Raw genomic sequence first — 13,476 nt, 5'->3', positions numbered from 1 at the left:
ATATGCAGACTTAAAAATTCAAATAAGTCTTTACAAAATGTTTGTGAACACTGAAAATGGATTTAGCTACTGTTTCTGAATTTTAAAAAGTGGTTCATATCAATGTGCTTTCAGTTTCGCAATTTTGCCATATTTTGGGGCGCCTGTTCCTATTTACTTTCTGGCCAGATTGTTTTCCTATGTTGGATGTGAGCAAAGGGCTAAGGTTCAGCCCAGGAGGATCGGTCACACATGGATTCAAAACTATGTCGCTTCTTTCTCATGCAAAAGCTTTTCCTGTGCCATGTGTTCTATAAAAAACTTGGCAATCCCAAATCCAACAACTCTAGTCAGTGTGGTCACAGGTAAAAGTCTTGATGGCTTCTCAGAACTATTCACTGACCTTTTAAATTGAGTATGAGAATGAAGAATAATCCAAGTAATCTGCTAGGTAGACACGGTTCTCTCTCTCTCTTTTTTTGTTTTTTTTTTTTTTTTTTTTTTTTTTTTGATACCGGGGATGGAAGACATGACCTTGCGCTTGTGAAGCAGGCGCTTACACCCCTGAGCTAAATCCCTGGCCCCCATAATTTTCGTATAGCTCACATATTTCAACAATCAAGTTGAGTTGGTAGTTAAACAGAGAATAATGCCACCTTATCTGAATTCAGAGCAAGGAAGAAGAAAAATACAAAGAGTACACTCAACTTCTGGTCCCAGGAAGTCATTGTGATGTGTGTGGGTGGAATCACTTCTTTCTGAAGAGCTACATCTCCAAACTGTCTGACTCCAAATCGCAATATTGAAAAACACATGTTGCTCAAGGAAAACAGCAGTGCATTTATTAGAGTTCTCGTTTTGAGTTTTAGCCACGTGTACTAGGCTCATACTCAAAGAAACTTTTAAAAAGCATCAGCCTATATCAGGTTGCAATTTGATACACTACATCCTTTAAAATACCTCCTCAAGTACCAAATGTACAACCTTGAAAGCAAAATCTTAAGTAGGCGGTGGTAGCTAGTGAGAACTGGTAAAATCAGTAAACTTCATGGACATCCGATTTCATTGCCTTTCTTTTGCTGCATAAATATGATTTCTAGATTCTCAGCTGTGCAGGATTCATATCATCATTATTTTCTTTCAATTGTCATACCAAATCACTCAGTGGCTAATACTAATAGTATTTAATCAATGTTCTTTTCATTCATAACATCAAAATCTGAAATATATTAGGGTTTTCTTCAAAAGTATCCTTTTAGCTCATCGTGAACTTGAAGTGGACCTCTGCAGTATTTCCAAATGCTACTTCCTAAGTGTGTATCAGTTCTAGTCTTCTATAATCATTTTCACAGTTAGGAAGTAGAGTAATATTTTATACCTTAAATTACATTTATCACTGCTTCCAAATCTTCTGTTACAAAATCTCCCTCAGTATCATCTCCAGGAGAAGACTTTTGCATGATGAATCTTTTGTTCACCTGCTTCACCTTACGCACCATTCTTTTTCTGGTTTACTGAAGAGTCCTGCCCTATGAGACAGAAAATATTCATTCTGGGGTTCTTTTTTGGTCAAGTGTGTACTCTGGGATACTTTTCCATCTAAATCTAGCTCTTCTGCTTTCAGATTGAATTTCATCTTACCTGTAGCAATGTTTTCTCACTCCATATCATTCCCTCCCAAAATTAAATACTTTGTTTATCTTGTTTGTTTACCTTAGGTCACTGTCAAGTAATCAAAATCAGTGATGGGAAGCACTGACTCCTTTGCCTGAGCACAAATAATGCTATCTGATGATTACTAACAGATCATAAAGTAAAAGAACACTATTCACACTTTCTAGAGATTCACACTTCCATAACTAACAGAAAGACACAGAAAGCAAATAGAATATAGATAACAACCTTTGAAATATGCCATATTAGAAGTAAGCACTTAAGTACATGAAGTGAATTACACTGACCTGCATATTACTAACCCTGTACCTGCAAATGTTTTGCTTCTGTTACAAAGGCTTCTTTTGCTGATCCCCGTGTGGGCTGAAAAGAAACAGAAAAGGAAGTTTAAGATAGGTAAAATGCCACAACATTGTTCAATGGAAAATATTAGCTCCAATGCTTTCTTACAACATTAAAGATAGAAAACATTACTCTAGAGATATTTTACAGATAATGGTACTGAAGCACAAACAGTTATTCAAAGTCATTTTGTTGCTTAATATTAGGACTACTGTAAAGAGATATAGAACAGAATCAATAATGTTAAATATTATATTAGATATTGTTGACTTATAAACATGTATATGATTTTAAATGAGGAGACATTGTAGAGGACAGAAAAAATACACAAGACAGTACAAGTTATCTATATAAAGTAAGGATTAGTGGAAAACAGGCTTTAAACCTGGAATTTTGATAGAAACTCATTCAATAAACAAGGCAAATGCAAAGGAAAACATGATTATCCTTGGTTTTAAGTTTGTAGCACTTAGGAAACAAACTTTAATTCCATGTACATATAAGACAGAGCATAGATGTTTCACATATTTTTTCAAGTTTAATGCAATCATACGTGTTTTAGTTTAGCTGCAAACTCCTTAATTTATTGCTTACTCCCTAAGATCCAAAAGACTGCATCCTTCTCTGCCATCACACTCCACACAGCAACACTTCTAAATTTGCATGTTAGCCTGTGAGCTTCATGCCCCTGCCATGTTCTCTGCAAGGGTCTGTTTCCTACTTTATGATGTGTGCATCTATGTTTATAATTGATTCCAAATTACATCTTCAGCAGCAGTCTCTACTCATAGTAAAATGAAGGAACTCTAAGAAGCAAAAGGCATTTTCCTTCTACATGTAGATATAAGGTGAATATGTGTTTCAAAGAAAAAGAATACTTTCCCTGTATATAATCTTACCCACTTCTGTCACTTTGCTAAAATTCCTGTGGTATACCATACCACATTGTGATAATGCACATAGACTGGAATTGGAGAGACGACAAAATGTAATGCATATATTTCCCCAAGAAGATAAAAACTGGCTATATTTATATGACAGGAAATAGAGTTTAAATCAAAATTATTACAAGAAAAAAGGAAGACAAATATATAATGAAGAAAGTCAATGAAAGTGGACATGGCATATTTAAATATATGGGCAAAAGTAATTTTAGTTGGGACTTTTATATAATGAATGCCTACATTGAAAAGATTTATGAGCACAGGTAAGTTTTCCCTTGAAAGAACTACGAGTAGTAGTTCGAATGATGCTTATATTTGGAAGAAAGTAATGATAAATTTCAGAGCAGAAATAAAGAGATTATCATAATACGAGAAATCAACAAATCTATGAATGAGCACTTCTTAAAAATTTCAAAAAAATTGACAAATATTCAAAAAGATTAATAAAAAGAATTCAGTATTTATAGTTGATAAGAGAATTTACAATTGATGTCAGAAAAATTAAAAATGGACCTGTAGAGGCCCTTTTCTCTCATGTCTACCTCTGCCTATGAATCTATTTGCACATATATTTGCATATATACAAATAAATAAGCTGATAAGATTGAAGAAATACGCAAATTCTAGGAGCATGCTACTTACCAAGCCTTAATAATGAAGAAGCAGAGTATTTGAATGAACAAATAACTACTGGAGCAATTCTGTCAGTAATAAAAATATTACCAATAAAGTCCAAGGCCACATGAATTCAATGTTGAGTTTTATCAGACTTTAAAGAGCTAAGGTCAGTTTTGCCAACCTCTTCCAAAGAGTCTTTTAGCATCACTTTACTTATTTTATAATTTGAGAGTTATTCTGATAACAAATTTAGATGAGAACACTAAAAGAGAAAAAAGTGTAGGTCTGTGTTCTTTATAAAAGTGATGTAAAAATATCCAGCATGATTCAACATCATAGTAAAAGGATTATGCACCATGTAGGACTTATCAGTACATGCCAGCATTTCAAATATGAAAATGAATTTCGGTAGCAATGCACATAAAGAGAAGAATTTGAAAGTCATGTGATGATTTCAACAGATGCAAAAATTCTAACAAAATGAAACCTCCTGTAAGGATGAAATCCTCTGCCCATTAGGTATGAGAGGAATGTATAACCACATAGGTCTTATATGACAAGATTTGAGTTATCTTTTCCCAAAGACCAGAAGACAAGAATTCCACTCAGTCCTTCAAATCAGCATGGTGCTGGAAATATTAGAGCATGTGGGCAAGAATAAAAAATACATGACATCCAAACTGGAATAGAAAGCATAAAATTGATCTTTATGTACAGAAAACCATAGTGATTCTTCAACTAATGTTAAAACTAATAAAAAATATTCAATTTACAATATATAAAATGGACATAAAATTCAATAGAATATTTTAAATTAATATACAAATAAGAAATCAAGAAAAACATCTCCATTTATATTAACATTAGAATAAATACAATAGTTAGGAATAAGTTTAACTTATAATGTAAAAGACCTTTTTTCAGGAAAGTATAAAATATTGAGAAAAGAATTAGACCAATGAGGGAAAATGTGACCTTTGTCTATATTAAAAGCTAAGTATTGCTGAAATTCCCATAGTATTTTCAGTGATATACAGATTCTATAAATTCAGTGATATGTATTTCAACACCTGAATATCATTTTCATAAAATTGTTCACTTTCTATGCTTTAATTTTGTGACTTGAATAACTATTTCTAAGATGACAATATGTAATTTATCTATTAGTTATTTATTAGCATTAATTTTTAAAAATTCTGTATTATTTCTGTCCTTTTTCTGGTTTACTTTTTTCTTTAAATAAAAAGTAGAAATAATTCTAAAATAGAATATCATAAATAAATCCCAAACGTCCAAGCAGACATAAGCAAGATAAAACTGGGGTCACCAAAATGTCGGATGTCAAATAATGTTCCAAAGCATGCTGCGGTAAGGAAAACTGCATGTTACCAACATAAAAGTAGACATACAAGTTAGTGGAACATAAACAAATCAATGTATTTACATTTAATTGGTCCCAAAGAATGTTTCCTAGAGTATACCACTGGTTCAGAAGAGTCTCTTTAGCAAAATACTGCTAGAAAAAAAATGTATGTCCACCTATGGAATAAGGAAATTTAAACACTGATGCACAAAAATATATAAAAGTAAGTTTAAATGAATTAAAAATTTAGTATAAAATATGAGATGTAAAACTACTAGAAGAAAATATCGCTAAAAATAAATCTTGACACTGGCCTGGACAATGACCATTCCTTGAATTCAACTTTAGAAACAAAGACAACAAAAGGAAAACAAAATATTTTGAGTCAAATTAAAAAGCTTATACACTGCAAGAGCAATAATCAGCAATGAATAAGGTTTAAGAACTGGTGGTCAATTTAACACCAGCTGGATTACATCAGCATTGCATTGAGCAAAGATGCTGCACCTAAGGAAAGTTTCCAGGATAAATAGGTGGAGAAGGGAGATGAGGGTTGAAGCATTAAGGAGGCATTGTGGGTTCTCCTATGAGTTGCTGTCTGAGCTGCTGGTTCTTCCAGAGAAGCCTTGGTCCTCACGTTGACATTGCTTCCTGGCTCCAGAGGGGAAGACGTGTGCTGTTTGATCTCCAGGATGAGGTTCTCAGGCTGCTTCCTGGCTTGTACCCGACTGTGCTTGTCATTGGAGGAGCTCAGGGCCTCCGTGTAACTGAGGACAGCTGTGATGCCTTCAGGACAGCCCTGGTCTTTGTTGTGAGTGTGACTTCTCGACTCCAGCGTAGGACCCTCAACCTACCAGCACAGCTCCTTCACCCTGCTGGCATAGACTTCCTACCTTGCACCGCTGACCTTTGGTCCTTCCCAGCACGGATCTTTAAAAGATACTGGCGTTAGTCCTTCTTGTGGGCTCTGGACCTCCAGTTGAACTCGTGGGAGGCATTGTCCTGAGCTCTGGGTTTTTATCTGGACTCATGTGGGACATGTGCTGTGGGGTTTAGGCTCTTGACTAAATAATCTATGTCTTTGGTGTTGTGGATAGATTTCCTGCATTTTCCTGTGTTAACTCCCGGATAAAAATATTATAAACTCCACGTCTTGTTCCTAATTATTCTCTGAACAACCCCTGACTACAACAATAACCAATCTATGGAATTTGATATAGTGTTTAATAAGCATATATATGATAAAAAGTTAATATCTAAAATATGTGAGCAATTTAAACAATTCAATTGTAAGTAAACAAAGAATCAGATGGAAAATACTGAAGTATCCAAGAGTCATATCTCAAAAGAAAACATACAAATGAACAACAGACACCATCAATAGAAATCAAGTAAATGTAAACTAACCTTATAAAACAATATCTTCTCCACATGCAGCAATGACAATTATCAGAAAGACTAATGCATCATGTTGGCTTGGGTGTGGGAAATATAAAAAACTATAAACCCTATTGATGAGAATACAAATTAATGTGGATGGAGATATAAATTAGAACTACTATGCAAAACTGTAGAAAGTCTCCTCAAAATATTTAAACAAAGATGTTTTAATTATGGTTAAATATCCAAAGGAATTAAAATCAGTATATCCAAAAAGAAATTGTTCTTTCATGTGCATGACAGTGTGATTCAAACTTCCCACATACAAAATCAAACCAATCTAAGAAAATGCTTGTGTGTGTGTGTGTGTGTGTGTGTGTGTGTGTGTGTGTGCATAATGGGATATACTTCAAATAAAAAAACAGGAAATCTGTCATTAGAGAAAGAGATAAGTGTGTAATATATTATTTAAGCTAAATAAATAAGGAACAGAAAAAGAGTTACTACATCACTGAATTAATATGTGAAAACTAAAATAGTCACATGTCAAAGAAACAGAATAGTGTTTTCAGGAGCTGGCAAAGTAAGAAATGCAGAAGATCTTGTTCAAATGATATAATTTTAGTCTTTAAAGATAACTAAGTTCTAGAAATTTATTGCATAGTATAGGGTTATACTTGGAAATTGCAAGCATTTTCTGTTTTCTTCGCAAGAAAGTGATATGTATGTAAGGTGATGGGTGTGTTAATTAGCTTGATTTATACATAATACATAGGTACATCCTAAGACAATCTTGCTCACCATAAATATATAGTCTTTACTTTTACATTTTATCTATGTAGATCATGTGTAGAAGCATATTTAAGGCGTTGTAAAGGCAAAATAGAGTACATAAATCGAAGCACTTAGTGGACATCAATACGGGCTAGCAGTTGTGGGTTTCTTAACAGTCTTTCAGATTTGAAGGTGAATATCCTCACGTAAAGCCTTTCTGTTATCAGAGCACAGCTGTGAAATACATTACTTCACATATGAGAATGAAATGCTTCCAAAATATACCTTTGAACATTGGATCGTGTATTGTCCCCAAAACAGACTAGAATCAAAGGAGAATGGTTAATATTTAAGTGATAAGCACACTCTTTCCACATATTAATGGGTGATTTGATAATCTGCACATAGTTGCACTTCCATACACAGATTCCAACATTATTATGTAGTATGTATTCCTACAAAATGTATGGAACAAAGGCTGTGTTTTTTTTGTTTCACTTTCTTGCTTGGTGTAATTTCTAAGTACTTTGTCTTTTTGCTGTTTTTTTTATGGCTTTTGTTGTTTGTTTGTTTTTTGGATGCTATTGTGAAGGACATTGCTTTCCTATTTCCTCTTCCTTGTGTTTGCTATTGGAGTACAGGAATGCTGCTGACTTTTGAGTGTTAACTTTACATCATGGTACAATACCGAATTTGGAAATTATTTCTATGAGATTTTAGGTGGAGTTTTTAGGGTGTGCCTTGTAGAAGTTCATGTCATCTGTGAGAGAACTATTTTCAATAAAATCGTTGGTGATAATGGAAAACCTTGTCTTATCCTGATTTTAAAGGAAAACGTTTTTATTTCTCTTCATTAAGTATAATGTGGGCCATTGGTTTGTCATGGACCATATTTATCAGATTAAGATAGAGACCCTGGATTCTTTTCTTATTGAGGGTTTTTATAGCCAATAGATGCCAGATTTTGTCAAATGCTTTTTCTGCATCTATTGAAATGAACACAGGGTTTTTTTCTTGTTTCTGCTACATTTGAGAAATTATGTTTATTGACTTGTGTGTGTCAAACCCACTCTACATCTTTGAAATTAATTATATTTGGTCATGTTATGTGAGCTCTTTGTTGATTTACTGCATTCTGCATGTCAGTATCATATTGACTTCTGCAACTATGTTCATTAAAGAGATTGATCTGTAGTTCTCTGTCTTAGCTGGTGATCTTTCTGGTTTTGGAGTCACAGTTATGCTTACTTTCCCTCTTGTTTCATTAAAGAATTTGAAGAGTATTGGTGTTAGATCTTTTCTAACATTCTTGTAAAATTTGACAATGTAACTGATGAAAACAGGATTTTCTTCATTGTAAGCTTGTTTTTATTACTTTTTCAATTTTCTGAATGATATTGGACTGCTTAAACTTTTGTGTCAGCCTTTCAAAGAATCAACTTTTCAATTCATTGATTTTTTTGTATTGTTTTTGGTCTCAATTTCATTAATTTCTGCCCTTATCATTATAATTTCCTTCCTTGTACTAGGTTTGTATTTTGGTTGTTGTGCTTTGGGTGCATCATTTTGTCATTTATTTTAGTTCATTCTGTTTTTCTAATGTAGGAACTCACTCATGTAAACTGTCCTATTAGAACTGTTTTCATTGGGCCAATAGCTTACAGTATATCATACAGGCATTGGTACTTGAATTTAGAAACTAATTTCTTTTTGAATTTCATCCATGATCCATTAATTGTTATTCTCAAAGTAGTTTCTGAAATTACAGGACACAGGCGATGCAAATCAAATAATACAAGCACAAATTGCTCTGTTTAATGGACTAAGAGAAATCAGTAGTAAAAATATCTTAGCTACGTTTTGTATACATATATATTTTTTTCCTTTTCTCTTCCCTTCATCCTTTCTCCCAGTTTTTCTTTATTTTTAAGCTATTATTAATTGCTATTTAACTTGATTGGCCAGTTTTTGTTGAGAACATTTACATTTATGTTCATGGATATTTGTCTATACTTTTATTTATTTTGTTTTTCTTGTGACTTGTCTGTATGTGACAACAGAGTAATAGTAGCCTCGTGGATGGAGGTTCGAAAGATACCAGTCTTATATTTCTATGAAATAGTTGCAGAAGTAATGACTTTAGTACTTCTTTAAAGATTGATAATAGTAATGAAGAAATTTGCCTTGCTCTGATTCAAACACATTTATCTGTGATAAAGTCACATTGCTTGTTTTGATCTATTTGCATTTTTTCATCTCAAAGTTCAAATTTGTTAGATTTGTATGTCCAGAAATTTGTCAGTGGTGTCTAGATTTTTTCCAATCTGTTGGCATATAGTTTCTCATATTTGCTTGTTTTTTATATCTGCTATCTCCTTTAACATCTCTTATTTTATTTGGGTACACATTCTGGTTTTGGAGACTAGTTAGGCTAGCTAAATTTGTGGCAATTTTGTTCAGTTTTAAAACAGTTTTTTTTCACTGATCATATGTATTTTAGCTTCTATTTTGTTTATCTCTTCTTTGACATTTGTTATATCTTTCTTTCTTTTGGGTGTGATTTTTTTCATAACTGTTCAAGGTGTTCAAAATACATCCATAAATTGTTTATTTGAAATTTGTCTATTCTTTTCACAAATATGCATTTTAGTGTTGTTTTTGCTTTATCTAACAAATCTTGGCATGATGTGTTTCATTTTCTTTTGTTTTGAGAAACTTTTAATATCCATTTTCATTTTCTCTGGCTGATTTTTCTTTCAAGGGCTGAAATTCTATCTTCACTTTCATTAAGGCGGTTTTTACAACTTTCAGTGGAGTTTTTTATTTCCTGTATATCTCTGTGCATCTGCATTATGTATTCTGTTTGTTTCTTATATTGCTCATCTAGGGATTCTATCTTTTTGTTTAGTTCCTCCAATTTTTTATCTGTGTTTTCTTTAGATATATTCAGAATCTCTTTCATTTCTTTTATCATTTCTTCTTTTATCTGGGAGAGTATTTCGAGTTTGAATTTCTTTAAAGCTTCCTGGAGTTGCTTGTCAATTTCAGTAGCTATTGTGTCCGATATATGAGGTGGATGGGATATATTTTCTTCTATATACATTGCTCCTAGGGTTTCTTGAGATGGGCTGGAGGTTTGAGGTTGTAATTTGGTCTTTCATTTTGTCATTTTCCTATATTTCTGTGTTTCAAGTGTTATTTGAAAGCTTCCTCAGGATCTGTTGAAAATCCCCTTCTATGTTTGCAGCTCCTGAGACTCTGGCACCACGCTACCCCAAGCCATTGGGCCTGCAGAACCAATGGCCCTCTTCTGCCTGCTCAGAACTCCGCAGTTCCAGACAAGCTGGGCCTCAGGGACACTGTGCGCCCACCTGCCTCTTGGAAGCTCCACAGCTCTTCAATCGCAGCCGGGTTAGGGTACTCAGCACAGGCCACGGTGCCTCAGGAACCTGTGATCCCTCCCTGCTTGCAGAGATATACACAGTCCTCCCGACACACGGAGAGGCTGATGCAGGCACCCCAGATCCGTCCAGCTCCTCCTCTGCACACTGATGGCTAGGTGCGGCAGCGAAACAGGCTGGGCTCGGGGGATAGTGTGGGCCCGCCCACCCGTCGGGAGCTCAGCAGTTCTCCAAGTGCAACCGGGGTGGGGAGGCGGATGTAGAGGCCTCAAACCCACCTCTCCCCTTCTCTGCACCTGGAAGCCTGGAGGGACCCAAACAGTCTGGGCCGAGATATCCACAGTGCTCCAGACACACAGAGAGGCCAAGGCAGGCACCCCAGATCTGCCCAGCTCCTCCTCTGCACCTGATTTTTCTTTCAATATTTTGTTTTTAGTTTGAATGTAGTTTTGTAATTCATAAAATTTCTTGTGATATGATTTCAAGTTTTTTGAATTTATGAAGATTTGTTTTGCTGATTAGTATATTGTGCTTTCTAGAACTCTGGCCCTAAAAAAAGACATAGACTGGCAGAAAATGAGTACATAGTGCAAACTGATAAAAGACTTTTTACTTCTAACATACAAAGAGTACTTGAACTATGATAATGTGAAAACAACTCAAAAATAGGATTTAGGGTCAAGGTTTAGATCAGTAGTGTAAGCACCTGCCTAGCAGGCTCAAGGTCGTGAGTTCAACCACTGGTACGAAAAAAAATAGGGCCTAAAACTTTAGTAAATGCCTGACTTAGTTACTTTTCTCATTTCTGAGACAAAATACTTGATACCCAAATTTACGAGATGAAATAGTCATTTAGCTCATGGTTTCTGGACATGTCAGGCCCTAATCTATTGGCTCCAGGGCAGAGTGGCACAAGACAGAGAGGCAACAGTTCATGGCACTGTAAGACAGCAAAAACAAGGAGAGGAAAAGAACCTCTTTTCCTCCCTTACGTTGTATGCAGGCTACCTGCACTAACCTGAGCACCAGACAATGAACCAATCACAAACTCTAGATTCAATTGCTTCCAAAAATCCTGCCCCCTGCACAATGACATGAGTCTTTAGAAGATACCCAGATACAATGACACCTCATGAAAAAAGATATAGGATTGGGAAATAAGCACTGAAAATACACAGCAAATATGGTAAGTCCTCAGTGAGGAGTGCTCACATATGCATGAAAGTATTCAGAATGTGATTTACCAACAACACCAAATGTAGGCGTAAATGTGGGGCTGCAGGAACTTTCACTGCAGCTGGGAATGCAAGTACTGTGGCCACTTCAGAAGGCAGTCAGGTAGCTTCAGAGAAAACTGAACTCATTCTTACTCTGTGACCTGGCACCCAGGCTCTTTGGTGTTTAATCAAAAGAGTGAAAATTAAAGCTGGCAACAGTGGCTCCACTTTTACACCTAGGACTTGTGAGGCTGAGTTGGGAAGATCATCATGAGTTCAAGACCAGCTTGTGCTACACAGTGAGTTCCAGACTCATCTGAACTACACAGTGAAATCTGTCTCAAAAAACAAAACAAAGTCAAAATCTGTGCCCCCACAAAAGCTTGCACGTGATTTTTTTCTTTTACTATCCTCATCTTTCATTGTACTTGTTTGTAGTCCAAGATCACATGGGATCTGGGGAGTTGGTATAAGTACAAGACACATCCTAATTCATTATTTATCCCCTTTATTTCACTCCTCTCCCTTCTTGCATTTCTTGAAATATAGATATCAATATAGATGTGTATGTATATATATATATATGTAAATATTTGCAAGATTCTTCTTAGGGACTTGCTACATGTACATAACCAATCACACTTCCATGTTTTAGAAATAATCCTCCCACTTGTCTCTTGGTTCCTTTCATATATACTAAAGATCTATCTGGAATTTTTTTTTTTTACTGCTGATCTTTTATTTTGCTTTCTTTTTGTTTAAAATGTTTATAACAGTTTTATTCATAATTTCAAACATTTGGAAATAGCCACAGTGTCTGCCCTTCAGCAGGTGAATGGATAAGTAAACCATGATACAGCTAAACAATAGCAGGTACTCAGTAATAAAATGCATAATCTTTCAAGCTATGAAAATACAGCAAGAAACTTGCATATGTATTAGTTAAGTCAGAAAATCAGTTTGTAAAATGCTTCATGACTTATGATTTCAAGTACTGATGTAATGGAATAGACAAACTCTTGGAGGCAGTAAAAAAAATCAGTGGTTACTAGGAATTGAGGAAAGGGAAGAGTTTTAGCAGATCACAAGACTTTTAGGGCCATAAATATTCCTTATGGTACCCTAGAAAGGAGAGCATTTAATTTTGTTTTGGTCCAGTCTCATGGAATGTGCAGTATAAAAAAGTTGAGCTTTGTTATAAACTCTGGAATATGAGTGATTATGATGCATGGGTGTAATTTAGTTTATACATTATAAGAAGCATCCTGCTCTTGTAGAGGATTTCAAAATAGGAAAGGCTGGTCATTGCATTATGTTTGGGCATTTAAAATATAGCCTATAAGCAAATCCTGACAATGCAGTAGGTCTCTGAGAGACACTGAGCAACTTGCATGACCTTTGCATGCCTTGAATATTTTTTTCATTAAAAATGGAGATAGTGTATTGTATACCTCAAATGGTTGTAAAAATTAAATTTATTAATGTACTTAATATATATTTATTATATTTATAAACACCAAAGAGAGTATAGGAGTGCTCCCAAATATCAAATAAAAATTAAAATTCAATGTAATAATAATTTATGTTGAAACAAATAAAATTCAACACAGCAAAGCACAGGTGCTTACAGTGTCTTAAGGCAAGGTGAGGTTCAGCTCAATGGAGGTTCTTCATTTGAGTTTCAAAACACTGTGCCAAGGAGTGAGGGCAACACTGGTGACCACTGTGAAGCCATCTCAGGTAATCTGTCTACACAGAATTTATTCATCAGGTTCTCCAAAGAA

At 34.8% G+C, this 13,476-nt stretch overlaps 1 pseudogene; it reads right to left on the bottom strand.

Moving 5' to 3' along the window:
• Nucleotides 1-13,476, bottom strand: part of LOC134474084 (UDP-glucuronosyltransferase 2A1-like) — a 309,053-nt pseudogene that overhangs the window by 128,785 nt on the left and 166,792 nt on the right.

This window comes from Cavia porcellus, unplaced genomic scaffold (genome assembly GCF_034190915.1).
Source record: "Cavia porcellus strain 051 isolate PalLab524CR breed Dunkin Hartley unplaced genomic scaffold, mCavPor4.1 scaffold_30, whole genome shotgun sequence".
Classification (NCBI taxonomy): domain Eukaryota; kingdom Metazoa; phylum Chordata; class Mammalia; order Rodentia; family Caviidae; genus Cavia; species Cavia porcellus.
This window is presented reverse-complemented; position numbering and strand designations above follow the sequence as displayed.